Consider the following 18755-nt stretch of genomic DNA (forward strand, 5'->3'; position numbering starts at 1 on the left):
TGACTGGATTAGCAACATGCTTATTTCAGAAGTCTGATTCAGACACTACTGATTCCAGAAACATCTGCAGAACAGCCGGGCAAGTGGTATTGTTTAAAAGTAAATTAATATGGCAGCCTCTATACAAGACAGAAGAGGGAAGTAATTTTGGGTTCACCATGCTCTGCTATAGGCTGTAATGTAAATTATTGCTATATCGGCGCTCAGACAGTACCGTCATTTGGGTGCTGACAAAAGACGGAGCCCAAATTACTATAAAAACTGTAATTTAGCCACCAGCAAAAGCTGGCAGCCAAATTACATATTACTCCTGAGTCTACAGCAGCCTGGAGGGGGAATAGTAACGAGGGGTCTATACCCCCCCAAATCCCCTCTGCTAGGTTCCGGGAGCGCTTCCAGAATGAGGCAGAGCTAATGGCTCAGCGCGTCAATCCCAGCTGATCGTCGCCTCTCCCCACCCCCTCAATCTTCCTTCACAGAGAGAGGCGGGGGAGAGGCGGAGATCCGCGCAGCGATTGACGTGCATGGAGGCAGAGCTACAGCTGAAAGCTCTGCCTCCAGGAGCAGCAAAATCCACGACCAAGAAAGTTGTGGATTTTGCAGGGGGATTTGGGGGGTATAAACCCCTCGTTTTGCCGCGGGATAGCGGCGGTTTAGCAGCTGTTATAGTCATTGACAGGAATACAAGTTAAAAAATAGAATTTATCCTCGCTTCAGAGTCTCTTTAAGCAGATCTGTAGGTAAGCTGCAGGGAGTTATTATATAGTTACATAGTTAGTTGAAATAGAAAAATACATCCACCCATGGAGTTCAGTGAGAAAGTATGGTACAACACCAGTCTGCACCCTTACATGTCACATACATTTCATCAAGGCCCCCTATAAAAGGGCACAAGGTCAGAGCCGGGACAAGGTCCTCCAGCACCCAAGGCTGAGACACCAAAGTGCGCCCCTCCATCCCTGCCACCCCAGCCATCACACACTGATTGCTATTAGACTAAGAGGCGCCACAGGGCCCACAACCTCCCCAACACCTTAATCTCTAGTTATCTGGCTTGCAGTCACTGGTATGTATCCCCTTTTCTTATTTCTTTCTGCTTCAAACACAATTAGGAATGACAGCTGAATGAATTCTGCGCCCCCTCTTACACTGCGCCCTGAGGCTGGAGCCTCTCCAGCCTATGCCTCGGCCCGGCCCTGCACAAGGTAATGCCAATAGTAGAAAATAGAATATCTACTATCCGTAATTCCTCATAGTAGAATATTGGTAATCATACCGATGTTCTATTATCATTCTCTGTAACCTAATTCTCAAGATGGGCAGATTCGACCAAGAGACAAATCTCTCTCTCATCTAATCTGATTAGAGAGAGATCTGTCAGCTAACCATACACCACAATTTCATGCAGGAATCCATCCGGAATCGGCCTTGTGCTCCGCATCCGCCGCCCCAATGCTGTCCCCTATTGAAAAATGCCCCCCCTTCAATGCCAGGACTAAAGTATACATTACCTGCCCGCAGCCTGAGCTTTTCCCTCCGCTGATCCAGGCGCACTCCTTCCTCCATACACGTGCGCCCCACGTGGTTTCCTAGTAAGAGCTTGCGTGTGCAACGCCCCACGCACCCTTACTAGGAAACCACGTGACGTGTGTGTATGGAGGAAGGAGTGCACCCAGAGCAGCGGAGGGAAAAGCGCAGGCCGTGGACAGGTAATGTATACTTTACACTGTGCACCGGGGGGGATGTTTTTTTCATTAGGGGGACAGCGGCGGGGATTTAGTCGCATTCATCAATTGTCGCGAAATTGCATGCTGTTCCCGCCGCACACTTGATCGAGCAAGTCAGCCCAACATCTTGCAGCATGCGCGATCCACAATGCAACCAATTTTCGATTATAATAATCGAATTAGATGGTCGCTCAGCCACCAAGTCGCCTGATGTATAGCCACATTCACTCTACCCTTCACCTGTCTATGGCTAACACCTCCCTCTACCTACTCCTAACACTAACCTCCCCTCATCTATGCCTAACACTAACCTCTGCTCATCTATGCCTAACACTAACCTTCCCTTACCTACCTACAGGGCCGGCCCGCTCATGAGGCGGGGTGAAACTTTTGCCTCAGGCGGCAAATTTCTAGGGGCGGCATCCGCCCGTCGGAGGGTGCGGGGAGCCGGCCGCCCAGCTGGAGGGGTAGCGGGCAGGACGGGGGTATTGGGCCTAGCGGCGCCGTCCATTTACAATACAGTGGGCGGCGTGCAGGAAGTGACGTCAGTGGAGCGCACGCTGGATCGAGCGAGGAAGAGGTGAGTCCTCCCCGCCCACTGCCTCTTACGAGTTGCGCTAGTTCTGATGTATTTAAGGCTGGAGGGGAGCGGAGGACGGGGACCCAGGCGAGGGAGGGGGGGTCCGACCCCCCTCCCCGCCGCTAGGCCCAATACCCCCGCCCTGCCCGCTACCCCTCCAGCTCGGCGGTGGCGCCCCCAATAATTTTTTTTAAAATTTGCCTCAGGCGGCAAAAAGTCTAGGGCCGGCCCTGCCTACCTATCAGCTACCCACCTTCTGCCCTGTACTCTGCCCTTTCTCATTGGCTGTCACAGAAAATTTCCTTTTGGCACTTGACATCTTGGTTAGTAACACTGTCAGTGCAAGATGCCAAACTCATATGGTCTCCTCCCTAGATAACTGGAACTATCATGGCATACACACCTACTGTATTACCACTACAGCTAATTCTGGAGCATCTCCACTTGCATTAGAGAAAGACAATACCAGAACACCGTCAATGCAAAATGTAGTTTTTACCGCTACAAACTGCACTTTTTTACTGCTGCTTTTCTATCAGGGCACTTCCATTTCAGCTAGAGAGCGCTAAGGACTCTTACGTTGCAAGAGAGAGCTGATGCCAGAACCCTGCCCATGCAAGATGTGACCATCAATCTCACTAACCAGTTTTTGTGGCACGTCTCTGCATCTGCTCCAAAGTTGCAATGTCCCTCCTGTAATTTGGTGCCCAGAACTGTATTCCATATTCCAGATGTGGCCTTACAAGAGAGCTAAACAGGGCCAGTATTATGCTAGCATCCCAAGCTTTTATTTCCCTTTTAATGCAACGCAAAATTTTATTTTCTTTAGCTGCTTGGCATTGAATATGAATATTTAACTTGTTAACCAGTACTCCCAAGTCCTTCTCCAAGTTTGATCCCGCCATCTGTATACCATTTATTTTGTATGGTGCCAAACTAAAATGCACGTCTTTATGTTATTTGACATTGAATTTAATCTGCCATTTTCTTGTCCATATAGCTATCCTATTCATATCCTTCTACAATATGTCACTATCCTCCTGTGTGTAGATAATTCTGCACAACTTTGAATCAACTCCAAAAATAGCAACACAACTTTCTACTTCATCTATTAGTCAATAATATATGACTTGAGTAGGGGACCCAGTAGTAGTAAGTCTGTGATGGTGTGAGATTTGCAAGTATGATTCTTTAAATCAGGGGTCCCCAAATGTTTTAGGTCGAGGGCCGGGTCAACATACTTTAGACTGCTGGGAGGGCCGGAGTATACATAAAATTATCTTATAAGTCTTTGTTGGCCAGACAGTGAAGCATACCCAGCTAACAACCTGCAGTCCAATTGGACAGCAGTGTCACCTGATATGGAATTTGATTGGAAACCGGTGAATTACTGCTTTCTGGCTTCCATGTGGATGGGTGGTGCCAGCACTGCTATTCTATATGTGGACAACCAATATTTAAAGATGTAGCTGACCATATCTATAAGTAATACATTTTGTGTGTGTGTGTGTGTGTTTAGGGGGGGGGGGCGTTAAAAAACCCTCAGGGGGCCACATTTGGCCCGCAGGCCTTAGTTTGAGGACCACTGCTTTAAATAGTGGTCATGACTAGTGTTGTTAAAAAGCCCTGTCTCAGCGGAGGGTGTTTTTCAGGTAATTTTCGTTTATAAAAAACGCTTCCATTGACTTGCATTATAATTGTGGTAAAATTGTGTCACGTTTTTTTGATTTTAATGCAAGTCAATGGAAGAAGTTTTTTTTAAAAATGATAACGACACGAAAAATCTTCTCCGGTGTGACTAAGCCCTAAGTGTATCAGACGCAGAGAGTCATCTGTTTACTGTAAGGCTTGGTGGTGTATTCTCCACAGTCAGCATACAACGCATGAGCTGACATGAAGGAGGTACACACACTAGCACAAGGAAACAGGCTATCCCTAGTATAGTGGAGGGGAGGACTGACTCCAATACGAGATTGTGGCGCACAGAGCCGGTGCAGATCCGACAGCCACAAACAATACTTTTGCGATAACGTCTCAGCGCAAGGTAGCGCTGAGCGCATAAACCAGAACTGAGGAGATCAGGACAGGTAGACAGAATGAACGCTTGCTAGCTAGCCGCTACTTAGTGACAGTAAGCGTCCACAACAAGACAGACTGGAATGAGGCAGCCAATGCGTTGCAGCGATGGCGTGCCTCACAAAGACAGGACAGGATAGTCAGGAAATAGCAGGATCGAGATAGATGAACGTAACACAGATAAATATACAATAAGTATGTTTTCCTAGCGTATTACAATTACAGCTATCAATGAAACTATTTGTAACGTCTGACTAACATATGTTTATATCGGCAATGAACCGATATATGACATAAGCAGGAACTCTGACTAGGACAGGAGTAATACAGGGAACAGGACTCAGAAGGATTCGCTATCTCTTCGCAGAGATGAACGCAATCCACAAACGGTAACAGAACAGGATTCAGAAGGATTCGTTATCTCTTTGCAGAGATGAACGCAATCCACAAAGGGTAACAGAACAGGATTCAGAAGGATTCGTTATCTCTTCGCAGAGATGAACGCAATCCACAAACAGAACCAGGAGCAGGGTAACTAACTCAGCACGGGTGATCACGATACGCGCAACCTACCAAAACGTGCTGGAAAGCTGACTAACTGCACACAGGATATAAACAGTTCGTGTACGTATACATCAGCGACACTGATGTATCAACGTAACACGAATACAAGGAAAATAATAAACGTGCTGGTATGCATATATATTGGCAATGAACCAATATATGATGCAAAGACCAGCAAAGTATCTTTAGAACAAGAAACACGATCAGGGGCTGAAGCAACAGCAAGACAGGCTTAAACTGAAGCTATGAAAACCCGAGGAGTCCTGCAGGAAGCAGATCTTTATACTGAGGTCATCCAATGGGAGCAGACATGCAGATTCCCACACAGGTGAATGATAATCAGTCACAAGCTGACAGCAGGGAAAGGCAGACAAAGCTATGCAGCTTGCATGGAAAGAGATCAGAACTGCCTGAGCTGCAGCACTACTACTTCCAGCAATACCTGCTGCAGCAGCGATCATGACATTTACTCAGCTAATATATTTGAAAGACTCTACTTTTGCACACCTCATTCTGTGTTTCTGCAAAGGATGAGACATCATAGACTTGCCCAAAAAGAGAAGAGTGAGAACAGCTGAACACATCCAAAGGACTGAAAACACTCTGCCAGCACACACTGAGAATATAGTGAGAATGAGGTTTGTATCGCAGCGCTAAAAGAGTGAGGCTTGGCCTATTTCCAAAGTAGAGATGCTAATACCTTGTGATGTTTATAGGACAAATTATAAGAAAATGTGACATCTAGTGGGCCGTGAAGGTATAAATGGAACAAAAAAGAGAGAGAGAGTGCATAACACTGACTCATATTCCATACACTTGTCAGAGAACACTGAAACATTACTCCCTTTGCCTGAAAGGGGGCTTACAACCAATGATTCTATAACATTTTGGGAGACACACAGTTAAAGGACAACTGTAGTGAGATGAATATGGAGGCTGCCATATTTATTTCCTTTTAAACAATAACAGTTTCCTGGCAGCCCTGCTGGTCTATTTGGCTACAGTGGTGTCTGAATAACACTAGAAACAAGCATGCAGTCAGATCTGACAGTAAATTCAGAAACATCTGATCTGCTGCATGCTTGTTCAGGGTCTATGGCTAAAATTATTAGAGGCAGAGGAACAGCAAGATAGACAGGCAACTGGTATTGTTTAAAAGGAAATTAATATGGCTGCCTTGATATCCCTCTCCCTTCAGTTGTACTTTAACCTCCCTAGCATTCTGATTATGCGCAGCCGCACGGCTGCGCATGGTTTTTTAAACCTAATTTTTTTTAATCATGTAGCTAGCCTAGCACTAGCTACATGATACCCCCCTCCCAGGCGAATCCCACCCACCCTTCCGATCGCCGCTGGCGATCATGCCCGTCAGTATATCCGGTTCTGAATGGGATTTCCTTCAGGGCTTCCCCCATTGCCATGGCGACGAATGGAATGACATCATCGACGTCACAGGGAGTCCCGATCCACCCCTCAGTGCTACCTGGCACTGATTGGCCAGGCTGCGCACGGGGTCTCGGGGGAGGGGGCCCTACTTTGCGGCGGGTAGTGGCGCATCGGCGGCGATCGGAGCAAACACGCAGCTAGCAAAGTGCTAGCTGCGTGTTTGAAAAAAAAAAAGATCAAAATCGGCCCAGAAGGGTTTGAGCGGTGCCCTCTAGCGTCTCTGGACGAGCTCAGCTCGTCCAGAACGCTAGGGAGGTTAAAGGGTATCTGATGTGACACATACCATTATAAGGTAAATAATAGGCGTAGCTGAATATTGCGTGTTCTTGTTCATGAGAGATTTTACCGCAAAAATACACAAATCGGAAAGCGGCGGGCCCCATTGATTTTAATGGCAGGTGAACATAAAAAACCTTCAGGGCAACTCTGCTGCCAGAATTTCTTTTAAAAACATATACAAAGTGTACAAAAGCCTGGACAGTGGCATGGTGGAGGGGTGTCAAGGGTGAAATGTTCCTCCATAAATACGTATTTTACACAGACTCTTTTTTTTCATGTGTAAATGCCAGAAATCGCATATAGTTTCAGATTTTTCTAATAAAGGTATTTAGAAGGGAAGTCATGTGCCTGCCTAAAAATTGTTATGTGCAGCCAGTGTCTAAGATGCCTGAAAAATGGAGCATTTATCTGCTTCAACATTTCAAATTGCAGTCACAGTATGTGAGGCCTGAAAAATTGGGCAATTACCTGCCAAATAAATATCAGAACTTTATGTTTATGCTTGGTTATAGGCTGTTGCAGCGCTCCACAGTGACGTCATCAGCTTACATGACCACCTGACATTCTTTGGAAAATGAGAGGTGATGGGCATAACCTTGCTGGCGTGGAACACAGTGCTGCCCAGGTATTCAGTTGTAGAAGAAGGATTTACATATTAGGATGACAGTCTCCACTCAGGTCCGATCTGTGATGCTGGTAAGCCGATTGGCTGTTGTTATTTTAAATCTATTGGTCATTGGACCAAGTGTGTACTATTTAAAGGGTCACCTGTGTGTCAATGTTTGTATGGTTGTAATGGCTTGAGAAAGGGCTAACACCTGAAACAGCGGGCTGTCGCCGCATAGCCATTTTAATTGATGTCTCAATAAAGAGCTTTATACTTTTGGAAGTGCCAGCCTCCATCGTGTTTGCTGCTACTGTGATCTGGAGGTGTGAGGATCTATTGAGGCTTGGGCACCCGTATCCCCTTCGTTGAGTGAGTGCCACTCTTTTTACCATTGGCCAAAAAAAAAAATTATAAATGTGACATACAGGAAAAAATACAGAACCCTGTACAGATCTCCTCTATTCGTAAATAAGACTTTGTACACTAGACTTTGTACACTAGAAATTATTCTTCTAGAAAAAACAACATTCTGCATTTTGTTCATGTATTGTTTCATTCCTCACAAGTCCATATTTCATTTGATTACTTTTTGTTTTAAATACCGTACATTTCATAAAGAAAGAAAAGGATACATCAAGAATGTAATGTTTGCTGTCGTAGCGACCATTTTTTGTAACTTTTTCAACTTTCAGCTGTAATAGAATTCAAAACTAGTAATTGGATAAACTTCCATTATGCAAATGCGCAAAGGGTAAACTGCAGCCAAATTAGACAGTACAATAGTAGTGCGCTGTGTCAGCCAAGGAGCAAGACTAAAAGCAGCATTCACAGGAGGGAGACAAAATATACTTTCTTATCCACCCTGGCGTTCTGATAAGATCGCCAGGGAGGCTGCGGGAGGGTTTTTTTTTAATAAAAAAAAAACTATTTCATGCAGCCAACTGAAAGTTGGCTGCATGAAAGCCCACTAGAGGGCGCTCCGGAGGCGGCCTTCCTTGTTTTGCTTAGATCGTCGCCATAGCGACGAGCGGAGTGACGTCATGGACGTCAGCCGACGTCCTGACGTCAGCCGCCTCCGATCCAGCCCTTAACTTTTTGTTTCGGCTACGCTGGGCTCAGGCGGCTGGGGGGACCCTCTTTCGCCGCTGCTCGCGGCGGATCGCCGCAGAGCGGCGGCGATCGGGCAGCACACGCGGCTGGCAAAGTGCCGGCTGCGTGTGCTGCTCTTTATTTGAAGAAAATCGGCCCAGCAGGGCCTGAGCGGCAGCCTCCGGCGGTGATGGACGAGCTGAGCTCGTCCATACCGCCAGGCTGGTTAAAGGAATACTATCGATTCACATGTTTTTTTCAATTGACACAGGAATTGTTTGGGAAGTGCTGCCAAGTACTGGTGTATACATTTTAGTAGCAACTTCTTTGTTTACTGTTAGCAAAATACATTCAAAGTTTACTGACGCCAAAACTGACGGCTGACTGAGCCATGAGGAGAGGGGAAATTCCCCTCACACTTGATCAGTTAACTCTATGTGTAGCTCTGTGTGTGACAGAGAGAGATGTCACAGCTTTTTCATATTGTTTTTGCTTTCAGAGTTTGATATGTTTGATATTTGCTTTCTTTAGTCTGATATGCAACTCTGGCTGTGCATTGAAGCAGACACCCCTTCTGCAATTGATTTAACCCAATATAGCTAAATCCTACCCTCAATAAATTACAGCTTTTGCCTCTGATATTTAACATGAAAAGTAGGAAAATGTTTACACAGCTACTTAGACATTATTTGTACATTGTCATTTTATAACACTTGGGTATCGATAGTATTCCTTTAAAGATGCATGTGCAAAGTGATAATGTTTGTTTATTTGTTTGTTTGTAATTAACTCAGTATACAGCAATACAGTTTCTCCACACTATGTTACAAAATACCTTTTAAAGCGGATCAGAACTCAGAACTTCATCTCTGCTCTAATAGAGACAACAGCATAATAACATTTAAAGAAAAACATTTATTTGTTACAGCTGATGCAAATGCTGCAATAAATCTACAGTGTGTCTACTTCCTGCTTTTAATGGAAGCAGACATGGCGTTAACATCCCGTGTTTACAAATTAGCTGCTCTGCTGAGGCAGATGAGATTCCTGAGCTAACACAGCTGAGAGATCAAATTACAGTTATGATTAGTCACAGTTGAGGAGTAAGTAGACAGGCTAAACTCTCTAAATACATACAGGGTTCATTTCTCTCTGTTTTCCTTCTGTCCTGTGCGAGAGTTCAGGTCCACTTTAAAAGCGTTCAAAGCAAAAAGAAAAACAAAAATAATGATTAGAAATCAGCTTTAATTTGTGTACTCAGAACAGTGAAGATAAATCGGTGCTATGTGGTGCTATGTGGTACTGCATATTGTGTATTCTATTAATACTGGGCTCTCAATTAATGACATCAACATGTTATTTGAAATGCTTACAGTATATTATATTGCTTCCTTTCTGCAATTTTACACTTTACCTGAACAACTGTTTTGGCATGCTATTAACCTCCTTGCTGGTCTAAAAAATCCGGCAAGGAGGCAGCGCCGCACTTTTTATTTATTTATTTATTTTTTAAATCATGTAGCGAGCCCAGGGCTCGCTACATGATAGCCGCTGAGCGGCGGCATCCCCCCACCCACTCCGATCGCCTTCGGCGACCAGAGTATGCAGGAAATCCCATTGAGAACGGGATTTCCTGCAGGGCTTCCCCGGTTGCCATGGCGACGGGGCGGGATGACGTCACCGACGTCATGGACGTCGGGACGTCACAGGGAATCCCGAACCGCCCCTCAGCGCTGCCTGGCACTGATTGATTTGTTGCTTTACCTTTCTCCTAACATTTCTGAAAAACATTAGCAATAATTCTGTAATGCAGACTGCCGACTGCAGAAAAAACATTCATTAAATAAATAGATGGGGTAGATATCAGATGAAGTGAATATTAAATATTTCTGCACCGCATTGACGCTGTGTATGAGTAGGGATGGCCCGAACCTCCGATTTTCGGTTCGCTAACCCTCGCCAAACGTTCGATTCACGCAAACTTTCGCGAACCGCAATAGACTTCAATGGGGAGGTGAACTTTGAAAACTAGAAACACTTATGCTGGCTAGAAAAGTGATGGAAAATATGTTTCTAGGGGTCTAACACTAGTGTTGGGCGAACAGTGTTCGCCACTGTTCGGGTTCTGCAGAACATCACCCTGTTCGGGTGATGTTCGAGTTCGGCCGAACACCTGATGGTGTTCGGCCTTTTAAGTTCGGGTTCGCCCCGAACTACTGAATGGCCGCCGAACAGGGCCGAACAGGGCCCCTGTTCGGCCGAACAGGGCCCTGTTCGCCCGAACATGCCGCAATACGGCCCCCCTATGGGGTCGCAGGCATAAGGGGGGAGCATGCCCCGATCGCGGGGGGGGGGGGCGGAAATTCCCCCCACCCCCTCCGCTAGCATTCCCCCCTCTGCCCGCTTCCCCATACAAAAGTTTAAGGCAAGTTAAATAATACTTGGTGGCTGGCACTGGCAGTGGAGTGAGGAGGAGGAGGAGTCCGAGTAGCAGAGTGATGCGTTGAGGCCGGGCAGCGGGCGGTTCAGCGGTAGTACCCTTGTGGTACTTCCGCCCTTTCTCTGACCTCACGTCCTCTGCATACGAGGGTACGCGTCACGCGTACCCTCGTATGCGTCATCACGTAGAGGACGTGAGGTCAGAGAAAGGGCGGAAGTACCACAGGGGTACTACCGCTGAACCGCCCGCTGCCCGGCCTCAACGCGTCACTCTGCTACTCGGACTCCTCCTCCTCCTCATTCCACTGCCAGTGCCAGCCACCAAGTACTATTTAACTTGCCTCAAACTTTTTTTATGGGGAAGCGGGCAGAGGGGGGAGCGCTAGCGGAGGGGGTGGGGGGAATTTCCGACCCCCCCCCCCCCGCGATCGGGGCATGCTCCCCCTTTATGCCTGCGACCCCATAGGGCCCCCAAAATGGGCATGTTCGGGGGTCCCATTGACTTTCATTGAGTTCGGCGTTCGGGCCGAACATGCCGAACATCTGGCCCATGTTCGGCCTGTTTGGCCCGAACATCCAGGTGTTCGCCCAACACTATCTAACACCTGGAGGGGGCATGGCAGAGTGGGATAGACGCCAAAAGTCCCGGGGAAAAATCTGGATTTGACGCAAAGCAGCGTTTTAAGGGCAGAAATCACATTGAATGCTAAATTGCAGGCCTAAAGTGCTTTAAAACATCTTGCATGTGTATACATCAATCAGGGAGTGTAATTAGAGTACTGCTTCACACTGACACACCAAACTCACTGTGTAACGCACCGCAAACAGCTGTTTGTGTAGTGACGGCCGTGCTAGACTGGTGCACAAGATGGTGAGAGTGCAGGCCGTGGCGGTTTTCAAGCCCATATGGTCGCCGGGCTATGGTAGCTCAACGATAGAACAACAGTGACTGTCCAGCTGATCAAATTTGGTCTGTCCACAATGAAGCAACGACCTTATTATCTTCGATGTGCCCCCTCCCCCCTGAGACACTCATATAGCCGGTACGCAAGCCCCTTCACTGCGGCAAGGTAATGATCACGAAGGGGAATTGGCACATGTACATGCCTTTTGTTTTTTTGTTGCAGCTGCAGTGCAGCCAGAAAAATTAGGCAGGCATGTACATGCACCAGAAAAATTATTATAGCGGAATCCTGGACCCTGTTGGTGGTGGTGGAGAAGGCAGTCAAGCGGCCTGCGGGCAGAGGTGCTGTGTGGGGAGCGACTTAGTCTTGGCCGGGGTAGGCAGTCACAAGGCGTACAGGCAGAGATGCTGTGTGTGGGGACTGACTTAGTCTTGGGGTGGGCAGTAGCCCTCCGGGATCCATGCCTCATTCTTTTTGATAAAGGTCAGGTAATGAACACTTTTGTGACTTAGGCGACTTCTCTTCTCAGTGACAATGTCTCCAGCTGCGCTGCAGGTCCTTTCTGACAGGACGCTTGAGGCAGAGCAAGACAGAAGTTGGATGGCAAATTGTGACAGCTCTGGCCACAGATCAAGCCTGCGCACCCAGTAATCCATCGCTGCTCATACTATCGATGGTTCTTTCTCTACCATTGTTAAAGAAAGCGTACAGCCGGGGAGTCAGGGTTCGATTCCGGTCCGGAGTTGGAACCTGAGAAACGGCTACCACCACACATCCAAGGAAGGCAGTAGGCATGGCATGCAAGTCCCGAGGTAGTGACAAAAAATAACAATACAGGAGGACTTTCGAGGCCCTGCTGTATATGACACTGATCAACTTTACTACCTTTAATGAGAATTTGTTATGGAGGGAAAGTCTGCCATCCATTCAAGTGAAAGGTATGCACTGACTGCCGGGTATAATACAATGTGCAGTCACAGATGCAGTGAAAGGTATGCAGTGACTGGTATTACAATACAATGTGCAGCTGTCACACAAGTGCAGTTAACAGGTATGCTCGGAGTGGTATATTACACAGCGTGCGGTCACACAGGTACTGTGAACAATTATGCAATGAGTGGTATTACAAATGTGCACCTGTCACACACACACAGGTACTGAGCAGGTACAGTGACACTGCGTGCGCTCACGTAGGTAAGTGGGTGCACTGAAGTGAACAACAGGTAGTAGGTATATGCAGTGATGGGTATTACAATGTGCACCTGTCACACACAGACAGGTACCGGACAGGCACAGTGACACTGCGTGCGCTCACGTAGGTAGGTGGGTGCACTGACTGAAGTGAACAACAGGTAGGTATATGCAGTGATGGGTAGTCACTGAATGTGCTGGGCCTGGCAGTGGCACACACAGTCGGAATTACCAAGGCTGTCTATGCAACACAAGTGTCAGTGGGACACACACACACACACACACACACACACACACACACACACCCACAAAAATAGAGCACTAGAACAAGATTAGCTCTCAAAAGAGCTGTTGAAGGGTGCTTTTTAGCAATAAGAATCAGCAAGGAGCAAGCTAAGAAGTCTACAAGAGCCTAAGTAAGCTTTCCCTATGAGAGTCTGCAGCAGCTTTCCCTTCTCAAATTAAGAGAGTGAGTCCAATGCTTGACGCTGCCTGCCTTTTATAAGAAGGGGTGGGGCTCCAGGAGGGAGTGTAGCCTAATTGGCTACAATGTGCCTGCTGACTGTGATGTAGAGGGTCAAAGTTGACCCTCATGATGCACTATGGGGGTGAATCGAACTTCCGGAAAAGTTTGCGGTTCTCCGCGATCGTGAACAACGGAAGTTCGCCGGGAACCGTTCGCCGGCTAACCGTTCGGGCCATCTCTATGTATGAGATCTTTAAAATATTGGCTTCCATTACAATTTTGCAAATATATGCTACCCATTTTATTGGTCACAGCTATGAAGTACAAAGGAAGCACAACCCCAATTTTGTTAATATTATTTAAATCTTCATCATTTTAATAGTGGTACCACTCAGATGACCTTTACTATGTCACCTTGCTTGTTTGTCATTCTGCGCTCTAATGCATGGTACACACCAATCACTGTCAAATTTGATGTCCTTTATGTAGTATGAGGTCCTACAAATGTTGGATACTATGAGCAGATAGTGTAGGTAAGCCCTCATACTACATGGAGGTGTTAAAATTGGTCAGTGATTGGCCAATCATAATTGAAAGTGTGTTATCAGGCTTTAGTCCTGGTACACACATCCCATTTTGATTGGCCAATATTTGCCGCTTCCATGTAGTATGAGAGCTTACCTACTCAACCTGTTCATAGTATTTGAAAATCTGTTCGTCCTCATGCATGGAGGTTATAAAATTGGTCAATCAAAATTGCATGTGTGTATGCACCTTTAATTCATCCAATGAAAAGATTGAATGTTAGAACCTGTAAGAGTGGTTGCTGGTGCAGGATCCCAATGGCAACAGTATTAAGAAAATCAAAAGAGGGGTTTGCACACAGGCTTGATCCAGGAAGGGTGAAAATCTTTATTCTTCACACACACATGTTATGACATCTTACATAGTTACATAGTTATTTGGGATGAAAAAAGACATGCGTTAATCGAGTTCAACCAGAAAACAAAGTACTACACCAGTCTGCTCCCTCACATATTCCTGTTGATCCAGAGGAAGGCGAAAAACCCTTACACCGTCAGATCAGACACATCTGACCGTCAGATGTCATAACGTGTGTGTGGGAACAATAACGATTTTCACTGTTCCTGTAACAAGCCTGTGTGCAGACCCCTCCTTTGATTTTCTTGTACACACCTTCAGACACTTTGGACCTGATGCTGAACTGCTGGACTTTTTCCATAGCGGAAGGCAGAGAACCAACAGACATGTAAACTGAACATATGCTTTGCTATGAGCCCATTCAAACATGTCCCTTTATAACCATGTCTGGTTTGTCCATTGTTCTTCTCCAACTTGCAGACCTAAAAATTACAATTTTTTTTTCATACAATGACTACATTGCCAGTCCTCCCTCAGACAGAAAGCAGCAGACACTGCAATGGACCTCTGGAGTGTCACGTGTGCAAGACTGAACTAAGTATAATTCCTACTAACATTGGTATAGGCCTTGAGTCACCTTTTTTACTTTTATGAATGCGCAGTTAGTTTCTCTATTAAAATCTATCCATAACTCTGTACAGGTAGTCCTTAGTTAACGAACGAGATAGGGACTGTAGGTTCGTTCTTACACTATGCCATCTCTGTCCCCTGTACCTCCTCTGTGCCCCCCTGTGCCTCCAGTGTCCCTCCTCTGTATCACATCTGCCCTCTGTACCTGCATATATAAGTTTAAAAGCCATTTTTCTTTGAATTTTTTTAAAATCGATTTTCTCAAAAACTACTAGTCCAATTTGAAAAAAAAAAATTAGCTTGTTCCCATGGAAACACAGAATCCATGCCGTTCGTATCGGCGGAGCGTTCGTAAGTCGGGGACTACCTGTATACATTTAATCATTTGAATTGCATGTATTATTGTATTTGATGTAGAGTATTAAATAAAATTATAAACAGAACAGTGTACAAAATAAAAGTGACTGTACTACAATGAATTAAAGATAAAACTAATATTCTTTTTATCTTAAAGAGGAACTGTAATGGTAAAACGTCCCCTGGGGGGTACTCACCTCGGGTGGGGGAAGCCTCAGGATCCTAATGAGGCTTCCTACGCCATCCTGCGTCCCTCGGGGGTCTCGCTGTAGCCCTCCGTACAGCCGTGACGCAATATTTACCTTCCTGGCTCCTGCGCAGGCGCTCTGATGGCTGTCGGCTCCGAAGTAGGCGGAAATACCTGATCGCCGGCGGGTCCGCTCAACTGCGCAGGCGCAAGTCTCCGGCGCCTGCGCAGTAGAGCGGACCCGACGGAGATTGGGTATTTCCGTCTATTTCCGAGCCGAATGCAGCCACAGCGCCCCCCCTGGAGCCAGCAAAGGTAAATATTTAAATTACAGTCGGGCCTGTCGCCGGCTGTTCAGAGGGCTGCAGCGAGACCCCCGTAGGACGCAGGACGGCGTGGGAAGCCTCATTAGGATCCGGAGGCTTCCCCCACCCGAGGTGAGTACCCCCCAGGGGATCTTTTTCAAGTTACAGAGTCTCTTTAAAGAATGAGAGGTGCTTATGCAATTTTCCCTGCTGTTGCATGTGCATTAGCTTGCATCATCCTGATTGCATTTGATTTTCGTCCCCCTCTTGCTAAAAAAATGTCTTAGTGATAGCTGACAAGATAATATGAAACTTTACAGACGGATCCACATTAAAATCGCTTTTGTGTGCACTTGCATTTGATTAGCGCTTACTGGGCACTTGTTCACATTCACTTTCATAAATATTGTGTAAAAATTGCTGCGATCATGTACGTTTTTCACGTACGTGATCGTGGCAATCATGGTGATTTTTACGCAATTTTTATCTTGATTTTAATGAATGTGAATGGGAGCGATTTTTTAACAAGCACTCAGCAAGATCTAATCAAACGCAAGTGCTCACAAAAGCGCTTATAGTGTGGATCTGACCTACATGCTCAATCAGTGGATGGGCTTACAAATGTTTTACTATCAGAAGCCTCAGGCCTAGTTTACACTACAAATCGCAAGTGCAATTGCAAGCACTAAACACTATTGTGAGTGATTTTGTTAAGCAATTCCTGTCATTTTTAGAGGGATTTGCATTTTTCTAAAGTGATTTTGGATGTGTTTTCATTTTGCGATTTTGTGTATGCAGACAAACAATGAAGTGTACTCTGACCCAGAACTGCATGTCTTTTAACTACTTCCTGTGGAAGTATATCTATGCCCCGCAGGATTTCATCTACAGTCCCAGAGACAAAGATATATGTCTGCCGCTGCGATTGCCCATCGTGCATGCCCGCACATTAGTACACCGTTCAAGGTGTCTGTGATCAATAATCATTGACATCAGTGAGATGCTGGTGTAGCAGGTAGAATAGAGAGCATTGTTTTTTTTTATTATTGCCTGGTCAGCAGCCCAGGTGCAGAGGTGCTGCTGACACAGGGTTTAATTTACATTGAGGGCACTTTGCCCATACTTGAAATGGCCACTGCTGTGTGTTTAGGCAGGGCTGATGGCTATGCGGAGGGGAGTGAGTGCAGGCGTACATAATGATGCATGCACTCCTCCCGGTTGCCCAGACAACCAGGACGCGTCAGGTAAGGCTCTCATGCGTAGAGCCGGCCGCGTTCATTACGCGTGTGAGGAGGGAAGGTTGCTTAGCAACCAGTCGCGCGCGAGAGAGCCGTTAGAGTTATAACAGCTCTCTGAGGGGACGGTGTGGCGCAGTTTGGAGCGGGCAGAGGATGAGGAAGGACACAGCAGGCTGAGTTTAAGGAAAGTAGGCCAGAAGCTACAGCAGACGACATCCTGAGAGAAAATATTGCGCGGCCAGGATTCTTCAATCCTTCACGTACAGCCATCAGTCCATCAGAGCTGACAAGAAGTGGGGAAACACGGAGAGAGATTGCAGACAGATGCAAAGAGCCAGACAGATGTATAGACAGTGATTCCTGACACAGAGGTGCTGGAAAAGAGATCATTCAAGATAACACGTATGAAAGATGATTAATGTATTGATTAATCAGCATGTCACGAGGAAGATTTTTGAACATTTTGATACAGTACAGTTGGCTCTAGAAATGTTTCCCAGTTTTGAAGCATAGCGTCAGAATACTGAGAATTTAGATTGATCATTCCCCCTGTGATGAATATAATCTCACTTGCATTTTTATTATTACAAGTGTGCCAGAAAGGTTGCCGAAGTGGGGATACAGTTATGTTATAGTAGGCAAAAACTGCATATTACCCATATACTAGGCATGAGAATATGAGATAGTGGGATTGAGAGGAAAGTGAATGAACTTAATGAAATGAGCTATTGCCCTGTCCGCTCGAGGCCTATCTTATCCTTTTGTAGCCTACTGACTTTACCAAAGCAATATATGCAAGAAGCCATTTTTGTTGTAGTTATTGTGTGTGTGATGCACAATACAGTGTGAAGTTATATTGGAAGAAAATACTTACCTATGAGAAGAGTCGTCCGGCTGGATTCCTGTAAAAGAAAGGAGAAATTATTAATATGTCAATTTACCAGTAATATTGAAATATTTCGAAGAAGTACCTGTTAATAGACTGTTTTTCTAGGAATAGACTGATCCTGCAAAAGAACAGAAGAGATTACATACAGGAGCGACAGCATTTGAGATTTACAAAGAAACTGTTTTTATTTTTATTTTTTTTCTGTTTCTTTTTGCAAGCATATTGAGTAGTTTTGCTCATAAGAATGTGACGGAGTCATTTTTTTTCTCCTTATTTAATTCTAGTAACCTTATTAATTAACTAAGAATTTTAGTAATTCACTAACCAATTTTTTTTTATTATTATTTATCATTAACTTATTAACCAACCACTTTATTAACCTTTAACCATCTAGTTGATACATTTATTATTCTGTTTTTTCCTAGGAAACGGGCTGATCTATTGAATAAGTAAAATAGCCAGAATAATTGATCAGACTGAGAGCAAAAAGCAAGAGTACTCTATTTACTATTGAGTTATGAAAGATTTTGCTGATCAGCAAACGTAGAGTTTAAATTGCTCTATTATACCGAAATTACTTTGGTACTCAGGGTTTTTGGGAACCCAAATAGGGTCTATTTCTCATTAGGGAGGGTGGATACGCTCAGCAAATACTTACCGGGTGAAAAGGTTATGTGTTATTGTTAACCAGTTGTTTTCCTCCTAGCTTCTGGAAGTGTCCTATAGGAAGAAGACCAGAAGATATTAAGAAGACTGTGATATTAGATTGTGTTGTGTGTAATTCTCATTGGTTATATGGAGTAGAAGTTGTATTTTTATTTATTTTTTTTAATACATTTTTTTGAATTTTACAACCTGCATTGGTGTTTGTGGAGTTCTCCTTCAGTTGGCGGTTTGA

General features: G+C 45.3%; 1 long non-coding RNA gene across 4 annotated transcripts in view; it reads left to right on the top strand.

Annotated features, from left to right (window-relative positions):
- Positions 1 to 18755, top strand: part of LOC137557470 (uncharacterized) — a 135028-nt gene that overhangs the window by 103461 nt on the left and 12812 nt on the right. For 3 of the 4 annotated variants that reach the window (XR_011029577.1, XR_011029574.1, XR_011029578.1), the window contains one exon: positions 7185 to 7489. This is a non-coding gene — a long non-coding RNA (uncharacterized lncRNA). Of the gene's footprint in view, positions 1 to 7184; positions 7490 to 18755 lie in introns of those variants that run through there. The other variant, XR_011029575.1, reaches the window with a different exon arrangement.

This window comes from Hyperolius riggenbachi, chromosome 1, assembly GCF_040937935.1.
Source record: "Hyperolius riggenbachi isolate aHypRig1 chromosome 1, aHypRig1.pri, whole genome shotgun sequence".
In the NCBI taxonomy this organism is placed as follows: Eukaryota; Metazoa; Chordata; class Amphibia; order Anura; family Hyperoliidae; genus Hyperolius; species Hyperolius riggenbachi.